This window comes from Lutra lutra, chromosome 7 (assembly GCF_902655055.1).
Source record: "Lutra lutra chromosome 7, mLutLut1.2, whole genome shotgun sequence".
NCBI lineage: Eukaryota > Metazoa > Chordata > Mammalia > Carnivora > Mustelidae > Lutra > Lutra lutra.
In genome coordinates, this window is record NC_062284.1 from 75,583,186 (window position 1) to 75,592,665 (window position 9,480).

Here is a 9,480-nt window from a genome sequence, read left to right on the forward strand (position 1 = left end):
CATTAACTGTCTTACAAATCTGTAATGAGGGGCACCTGGATGGCTCAGTGGGTTAAAGCCTCTGCCTTCAGCTCAGGTCATGATCCCAGGGTCCTGGGATCGAGCCCCACATCGGGCTCTCTGCTCAGCAGGGAGCCTGCTTCCTCCTCTCTCTCTCTGCCTGCCTCTGCCTACTTGCGATCTCTGTCTGTCAAATAAATAAAAAAAAAACAAACAAAAAAACCAAATCTGTAATGAGTGAGTGAGCAGAGGTGAGGGAAAGGGGAGGAGGAAGGCAGGAAGTGAAGGCTGATGTACTGTCAAGGAGTAACCTGGCTCTGAGCAGGGCTCTTCCCCATGGGGATCCTGACTGGAAAAGCCCAGTAGATCTTTTTCTAGATGGTAAGCTATAAATCACAAATTATAGCTGTAGTAAGTAACTAACCACTACCTCCAAAGCCACTTTTGTCTTTTTAAATTCTATTTTTTCTTTTCCTTTCTTTTTTGGAGGTTAGGGGAAGAAGGAGAGAGAGAATCTTAAGCAGGTTCCACACCAAGCATGGAGCCCCATGTTATGTTCGACCTCATGACCCTGAGATGGTGACCTGAGCCAAAATCAAGAGTCAGATGCTTAACTGACTGAACCACCCGGATGCCCAGGCCACTTTTGTCCTTTCAAAGGGAAATTATTTTTACTTCAAAGTTTGGAGTAGTAAAATCATACCCTCTTTAGTGTGTAAATGAAGCAGTAAAGCTAACTTTAGCATACAGCAGTTTGGTGGAAATCAATGAATATCACACATGGTATTTGGCTCATTTTTTAAAAAAGGTTTTATTATTTATTTGATACAGAGAAAGAGAGAGTGAGAACACCAGCAGGCAGACTGAAAGAGAGGGGAAAGCAGGCTCCCTGTTGAGCAGAGAACCTGATGCTGGGCTCTATCCCAGGACCCTGAGATCATGACCTAAGCCAAAGGCAGAGGCTTAACCCTCTGAGCCACCCAGGCACCTCTATTTGGCTCACTTTAGGAAGGTCTCAAGCAAGGAGCTTTAGAATTTAAACAAACAAAAAATGCTCTGTTGTAAATGGTATTCTGTTGAACTCTCTATTGGGATTCTAAACATTTCTCAGGTGCCACGGGAGACGGAATATGGGGACTGGATAGTAGGTAGGGCCGGGATGATGCTGCTCCTGGTGGAGATTGGCTCTGGGGCATGTGGGGCTGCCTGTCTGTCTGTCATGTCCTGCATAGTAATGAAGTTGTCTAGACACAATGGGGTCAGCTGAGGTGTGGTGGTTTTTTATATAGCACTGCAGAGTGATGCCACAGATGGCGTTATGCCAGAGGACAAAGTTCCTGCCCTGAGGCACCAGTGCTCCAGAAGGGGACCACAGGGGATAGAACAAACACCAGCTTGCCCTGTGCTCATTAAAGGTAAAACACTTGATGGGGAATATAAAGATACAAGGTGATATAAGGAGAGAATTTTACCTTCAACTCTGGATTTCTTGGCTTCTCTTGTCTTAGGATAGGTACTCATATTACCTGCATAACAGAGAACAGAATCATTGCTCTGTTGGCTCCATAACTGGGTCCTAGACTTCAGGACCCTCCGTGTCCCTTTCTTTCCTTCTTCTGACCCCAACTTACCCCATTTTACTAAGGCAAAAGTAAATCATAGATAGGTCCATGAATTTGGACACAGAGGTAGCTGGCAGTCTGGTATTTCTGCCATTTACTTAGGACAGTGATTGAGTTTGGGGGTGTTCCTGAGCCAGTGTTGTTTGGCTAGAAGAAAGAAATTAATCATTATGCTGCGTCCTCCTAAAAAGCTGAATGTGGCCCATTTGGGATCAGGGATCCATGGTTGTGCTTGGAGTTCTAACTCCCTGAAAGCATGTTCGTCATTTCCATGCATGGGCATGTTTGGATTTTTCTGGAGAGGTTTTAGCTTTCAGTGTTTTTCCATATGTGTCCACAAACTTAAGAAAGGTTAATGATTCTGGCTTTCCTACTCCTAGGCACTTCTTTCTGCCTGTCCAAATCCTACCAGTATCTGAAATCAAATCTCATTGTTCATGAACCTTTCCCAACTATGCTGGCTCCCAGGTACTCCCATGGCAGAATGTCCACAAAAGACACCCCCACAGAGTGGGGTACACACACACTCACAGTGTGAGTACCCCCACAGAGAGTCACTTGATGTGTTAGAAGCACGAGGGGGGATGCAATGTGGTTGGGGAGGAGGAGAGGCTTCCTGAGGAAGAGATGCCAGGGCCGGGGTCTGCGGGAAGGATGGCAGGAAATGAGGCAGAGAGAGAGAGTGAAGAGTAAGTGCTTCCTACATACATTAAGGTGGTATATAAAATTGATTTGGTTATGGTTGTTTGGAGAAAATGCTCAGATATTCTCCATGATAATGGTGATTTCACAGGGCTGAGGACTTCAGCCATCGCAAGAAAATCTTACCTAGAATTCTCTGTGTGGATCCTGCCTACTGAGGGTAACAGCTGTCTGAATCAGGACTTTTTAACTGTGACTGTTTTAAGTGTATAGTTCTTTTAGGTAAATGGTCAGGCCCTACTTCTGAGGTTCTCAATAATTTCAGTGTATGGGGACTAGACATTGGCGCTTTTCAAAAGCTCCTTGAGTGATTTTAATGAGAAGCCAGAATCGAGAGCTTCTAAATCCACTGAGAAAACATTAACGGGACTTTAAAGACTGGTAACGTCCAGTGTTGGCAAGGACATAGGAAATGGATACTCTCACACATTGCTGTGGAGAGTTTAAGTCACTATGCATTTTCTGGAAGGCCATTTGATAATCTATTTCAAACATTTTAAGGTTGTGAATACTTTTTCCCCCTCGGCAACTCCACTCATGGGTGTCTATGCTAAAAAAACAAAAGGAAAAACAGACAAACAAAAAACCCCATCAGGTATATGGATAAAATTTTATACAAGATTGTTCTTCAGAGTGTTTCTATGACAGAGATGAACTGGAAACAATTTAAAAGTCTGACAATAGAGGATTGGTTACATTAAGTTTGCTATCAATTCTCTTTACAATGATGCACAACTATTAGAGATGATACAGCAAAATGCCTACTGACACAAGAAAGTGTTCCAGATAGATTATAAAGTGAGAAGAGCAGGTACAAAATAGTATGTGTGCAGCGCCTGTACTGAAGAAAACATTGGGAAAATACACTAGTATTTAGCCGTATCATTGTGAAATAAAATTGCAGTTGCTTTTTAAAGGTTTTTGTTTTCTTGTCTGATTTCTCTAAGATCTTTACAACAGGCATGCATTATTTTCCTCCAGAAACGTTAGAGTTTTAACAAGAGCATTAGCAGAGGAATACAGGCACAGTGAGAAGGACAAACGCGTCACCTCAGCAGGCCTACCTCAAAGGAGAGTTTGAAAGAAAAGTCCCAGCTGGCATGAATACGGGATAACCTGGGTGCTTGATAAACACACAGAATCTTAGCTTCCTTGTTTATCAGATTCTCCAGGCGGCTCTGCCACAGGCAGTCACCAATGGGGTTTGGGAAACTCCCAGGAGCCAGCTCGGTGATCTCAGCTAGCCTTCGTTCCCTTTCCTGTGTTTCTCATGTTTTCTGGGATCATCGCAGAGAATCTCAGTTACTGTGGGTTTATTTTAAGGAATCGAGGGAAAGTTGGTCCCACCTGCCTCACAGGGATCAGGTCATGGTTTGGAGCTCAGTAGTGACTGCACCATCAGGCCTCATGGATAGTATGTCATCCAAGACACGAAACACCTAGAGCCGGGGATACCTCCTCTCAAAACCCACGTCTGAACTCCTTCTGCCTGTTACCTTATGGTCATCCAGCTTCTCTGTCAAGGCCAATGTGCAGTCACTTTATCTTTTAAATCAAGTGAAGACAGATTGTTTATTTCTACTCTTACAGAGGGTTTCCTATGAACCATTTGCCTCCACTGTCTCTTTTCTCTCCTCCTGTCTTTGTTCTTCTGCTCCTTCTGCTGAATCTCTTCTTCACCCTCTAGTATGAAATGCTGGGCAAGCGATCCTGCCAGAGGCCCTCACAGCCTCACAGCTGCCTAGAAGCCCCTGTCTCTGGGTCAGGCATTCATCCCTGGTCCTGCCCTCCAAGTCAGAGGGTGGGCTATGCTGGAGAAACCACACATTCATCCCTCCTGGCCTTCACAGCAGTGGTACTCACTGCTCAGAATTACTGTGTGCCAGGCCCTGTGTCATGTTCTCAGCAGCAGTTGTGACTGTGGCATGTCCTCAGAACATTCTAGAACTCACTGTGGTATTTCCTTGTATTTAGGTTTAGCCATTAGACATTGGCGGGAGTGGCTTCTGGATGCTGGAGGGAGATGGTCACTGAGGAGGGGAGCCTCCCTCTTTGTTGAGCATCTGCTCAGATCATCTACGGATGCTTCCCAGGAAGCGGCTGTGAAGTGACTTCCTGCTCATCCCCACAGCGTCCTAACTCCATCCTGGGAACAAACACTCCTTCCTCCCAAAGCTTCAGTGGTTTGATTGTGGAAGTAATTAAGAGATTTCCCCTTGTGCCTTACCTATTTAGTATATTTTGATACCCTAATGCAAATAAATTTTAATTGTACATTTCTGCTCAGCAGTCTAGCATGGCCCTGATTGGGTGGAGGGCTGAGGCACTGCTCATCTAGGGCTACCAGGGATGCCAGCTTGAGGTGGGCATGTGACAGAGAGCCTGAAAGTCCGCTACGCAGAGGAGGGAATGGCCTGCGGAAAACAGATGCCAGTGTCCTCTCTCTGCACGTACCTTCCTCTTGCACTGCATTTGTGTAGACCCTAGAAACCTGATTCCTTCTTCAGGGCAGTGATATTCCCATCACATTACAGAAATCAGAGGTGCAGAGAATCAGTGCCTTATTACCAAAACTCAGCCTAGAACTTGTGCTTTTGGATCCTGAAGCTTGGAATTCTATTTGAGCTGGGCTTCTTCCTTGTATCTTCTTGCTGCTCAGGGGTGGGAGCCTGTGGGCCTCACTTTTCCTCTCTGGATTGGCTCCACCTTTTCTGTGGTCCATGTGACTCAGAAGACCTCCTTTTACCCAGGGCCAAATTCCTTTTGTGGGAAACTAGAATGTGCGTGCTTTCTTCTCTGTTCCCCTCCAAGATCTGGATGCAGAAACCTCTGGTCCATTCCTCCTGGAAAAGATATAGAACCAGAAACAAAGCAGAGGGGAGAGACCAGAGGAGAAGCTCCAGGAAGCAGGCAGAGGAAAAATCATTCTTTCATCCATGTCATCTTAGAAGAGAGGTGTTGGGGACAAACAGCATTAGCATTTGTGTTTGAGAGATCCAAATTCCATTCATACCTCTTCCGTTATTACCTAATGATCTGAAGCAGATTAATCCATCTGAGCCTCAATTTCTTCATCTGTAGAATGGGAACAATAATAATACCCCTCTAGTTGTTGAATGGATTATCTACTACATTGCCTAGAAAATAGTAGACATGCAATACATGTATGCTAATATATTACACATGACAAAATTAATGATTCTTAGTATCAATTATCTTTATTACTCCTACTTGCAGTGGGATAATTTGAGAACTTCATCACTGCATAATTTATTTTATCCAATGCCTCAAAAGAGTCTCTTCATTTATAAAGAATGATATATCACTTATATAATATGATAAATTCTGGCCACTGAATCTAAACTATTTCCAGCTACTTCTTAGTTTCCCCCTAACCATAGGACTTATAAGCACTGGACACATTGTATATTTATTAGTTTGCTTATTGATTAATTGTTTTCCTCCACCAGAATTCAATCTGTAAGGGAAATGGCTATATAGCTCTTAGAATGTAACTGAAACATAGTCAGTTGTTCAATAAATTTGTGTTGAATGAATGAGTGGATAAAAAATAAGAAAAACTAACCTTGAATGAGTTTCTAATATAAGACCTTGACCTAAGTATCATGAGTAAAGAAATTTTACTAGCTCCTGCCCCTAAGGATCATGAAGTCTAGCTACAGATGAGGGAGAGTCTATGAAAACCCAGGAGAGGGGAATCAGTGACAGATGCTGTAAAAGTGAGAAAGAGAAGGTTCTGTGGAAGGTTAAGTGAGAAAAAGGTAGGGGTGCCTGGTTGGCTCAGTTGTTAAGTATCTGCCTTCAGCTCAGGTCATGATCCTGGGATTGAGCCCCATCTCAGGCTCTCTGCTCAGCGGGAAGCCTGCTTTTCCCTCTCCCACTCCCTCTGCTTGTGTTCCCTCTCTTGCTATGTCTCTCTCTGTCAAATAAATAAATAAAATCTTAAAACAAAAACCACAACAAGTTGTGTCTGTCAAATAAATAAATAAAATATTTGAAAAAAAAAAAAGAGAGAGAGAGAGAAAGGTAACTTTCAATGGTAGGATCAGAGACTGCTTCAGGAAGGAAGAGTTTTTTTGTGCTTAGATTTTTGGGAGGGGGGGTGGGGAGCTGGGGATTTGCGTTCACGCAAAAAGAGCATTCCAGATGGAAGGACTGCGGCATGTTGCCAGGCAGGGCAGACCTGAAGGACACAGAGGAGTGGCAAGTGAAACATTGTTTTTCTTTTAAACAAATGCCACCCTGATACTCATTCCCACCTCATCCCCATTTGAAGCATACCTGAGTTTTATTATAGACTTCACTGAAATTCTACTTTTCCATTGAAGCTTTTTCAGATTCCTGATAGGAATTTTTAACTGTTTTATTGTTCATTTGGGGCTCACATTGTATCTGCAGGATTGTCATTTTTTTCCTTATTGTATGCCCTCTCGAAATTTGACAGGCAAGGGCCAGACACCTCTTCCTCTGAATTCTAGCTGGATATATATTTGGCTATAATCATGACTCAGTAGAGAGTGGTTGGTTGACTGATTTAGGGAAGTAACTTTTAAAAAAATCTTGCAAGAAGTCTTTCTGTCGAATTCTGAGCAGAATTGCTATCTCATATCCTATTTTGTAAAACTTTGGGTAGAACTTGAAGAGCAAGTCCCTTAGAAAGAGAATACTTTAGAGCTAATATTTAGTGTTTCACTTGTTCAGGGGTTCATTTTATGGATCACAAAACCGAAGGCCAAAGAACTCTCTGCTTTCCTGATGTCCTGGAGCTAGTTAGAGGTTCCTGATGATATTTTGGACTTGAAAGCTTGAAAAGGTTTGTAAGACTTGATGTTTTACATTAGCCCAGGGAAATCTCCTGCTGGGAAGCCAAAACACAACGCCTCTTACAGGCTCCCGAGTATAAAGAATGTACTCACAGACCCTCTAAACAATGAATATTATTGAAATGAGCCTTTTGACTAATAGAGGACTATTTTTGGAACTTAGAGCTGGAAGAGAACTTTGGATCAGGGATCTGAGTCATTCCCTGTTATTCCAGTTAATTACCACAGCCCTGCTTGAGGGAAACTGACTATTGCTAAGTAACAAAAATAGGTAAGGCCCACAAAGGAAACTGGGTAATTGCCATGGAACCTGAAGGCACTTTAGGAAGATAAGATGAGATGGGAGGGAAGATCTCACAGAAAAGAAAACCTGGCCAAAAAAAAAAAAAAAAAAAAAAAAAATTCTGATATTTTTTAAAAAGCCTATGCTTAGAAGTCAGTGGAAACAGTGAAAGCAAGTAAAATCTTTATTTGTTTGCAATTCAAACATTTATTTCAGTTCCATTTGTTTCAATTCAAAAAGCTTATTAGTGGGGCGCCTGGGTGGCTCAGTGGGTTAAGCTGCTGCCTTTGGCTCAGGTCATGATCCCAGGTCCTGGGTTCGAGCCCCACATCGGGCTTTCTGCTCAGCAGGGAGCCTGCCTCCTCCTCTCTCTCTGCCTGCCTCTCTGCTTACTTGTGATTTCTCTCTGTCAAATAAATAAATAAATAAAATCTTTAAAAAAAAAAAAAAAAAGAAACCCCCTCGAGAAAATATGGATAACTCTGCCGAGTTGACCTCCTTTAAAAAAAAAAAAAAAAAAGCTTATTAGTAAATTTCTATTTGAAGGGTTTGAAAAACTGGCAAAGCATGATACTTTCTGTTGGAATAGGCTGGTCTTACCCAGTAGATGAAAGGGAACAAAAACTCAGACGTAAATTCTCTTCCATGGCATAATAGTTCCAATGACAGCGGTTATGGGCTGACTGGACCTTCAAAGTGAAAAATCAGCAGGTCAGAGGGTAAAAAAACATTTGTAGACCCGTGAATAATGGTTTACTTAGTCATGGCCAGTCTATGCTACGAAATAACAGTAAATTGAACAGTAAATTGAACAGTAAAATGAAGACATAAACTCTTGCACCAACATCTCAAAAGTGTTGAATTTCCTTCCTTCATTTGTGGTTTTTCCCCCCAAAATTTTCCACTCTAGCTTTTCTTTTATTTCTTTCCACCTGTAACTTTACCTGCCATTTGTATAGTTTTTCTTTCTCTTTTCTAATTTTCCTCCCTACTTTTTTTTTTCTTACTGTTGGTTGTTACAGCTTTCCTCTGATTCTCTACCTCATTCCTCCTCCTTTCCCCCTGTCTTTCTCCACTTGAAAAATTAAATGGCCATAATCAACACATTATTCTTTATTCAATGGGGTATGATTTTCCATACCTTAAAATTTTAAATCAATTTAGTTTAAATTTATATATGGTGCTTGTATTTGGCCTCTCAAATTTGTGACCTCAGAATGTTATGCCTATCACAGAACCTTAGGACAATTGCCAAATCCCAGGGGCTGCAGATGGTGGAGCTAAGAAGGTACCTACTTCATCTTCCATGACCTTGAACTGCCTTTAAGGTCATGGAGAGCATCGGGCTTGTGAGCAGATACTCCAATGCAAGAATATCAAGTACTGTCATACAAACGGGAACTTTGGCTGTGAGAGAAAAGGGGATGAAGAATTAACTCTGCCTGGGGGTGGTAAGAAAAGTTCCCTAGCAAAGAGGGAACTCAGGGGAGTCTTTAAATAAGGAAAGAGCTGCAGGTGGAAAAGAGAGAGTATTGGGTTTTATTTCCATTTGCGCCTCAACAGATTTTTCTCTATAATTGTTAACGGCCTTAATGAAAAGGTGTTCCAAGTGATGAAAGCTTCAGGACCTTTTTTGGTTGTGCCTTCTGGTAGAAAACACATGCAAATAATTTCTGCCAGGAGGAAGGGTTTTAGAAAGTTCGGTTCTGGTTTGCCTGACAGCTGCAGGGCATCACAAGGAAACAAAATCCTGACAACTTCCACTAAAGCAGAATTTCCCAAACTCTTCTAGAGAGATGTTGATACATGTGAGGAAAAAGAACATCCTTCGATCAAGTAGTTTAGGAAATAGGTTAAAAAAAGTTACACGTGGAATTTAGAACTGTACTAATAGGCTAATATTCATCAAAGATCTTCCAACAGATATGTTTTAAGAAGGCTTTTCCAAACTGATTTGACCTTGAGCTCGCTCTCTCTCTCTCTCTCTCTCTCTCTCTCGTGAGTTGGAATTGGGCATTCCTGACACACC

The 9,480-nt window shown here is 42.3% G+C and overlaps 1 long non-coding RNA gene across 1 annotated transcript in view; it reads left to right on the top strand.

Annotated features, from left to right (window-relative positions):
• Positions 1-5,217, top strand: part of LOC125104717 (uncharacterized) — a 282,875-nt gene extending 277,658 nt beyond the window's left edge. Inside the window, exon 5 of the long non-coding RNA XR_007128711.1 lies at positions 5,136-5,217. This is a non-coding gene — a long non-coding RNA (uncharacterized LOC125104717). The remainder of the gene's footprint in view (positions 1-5,135) is intronic.
• Positions 5,218-9,480: the final 4,263 nt, after the last annotated feature.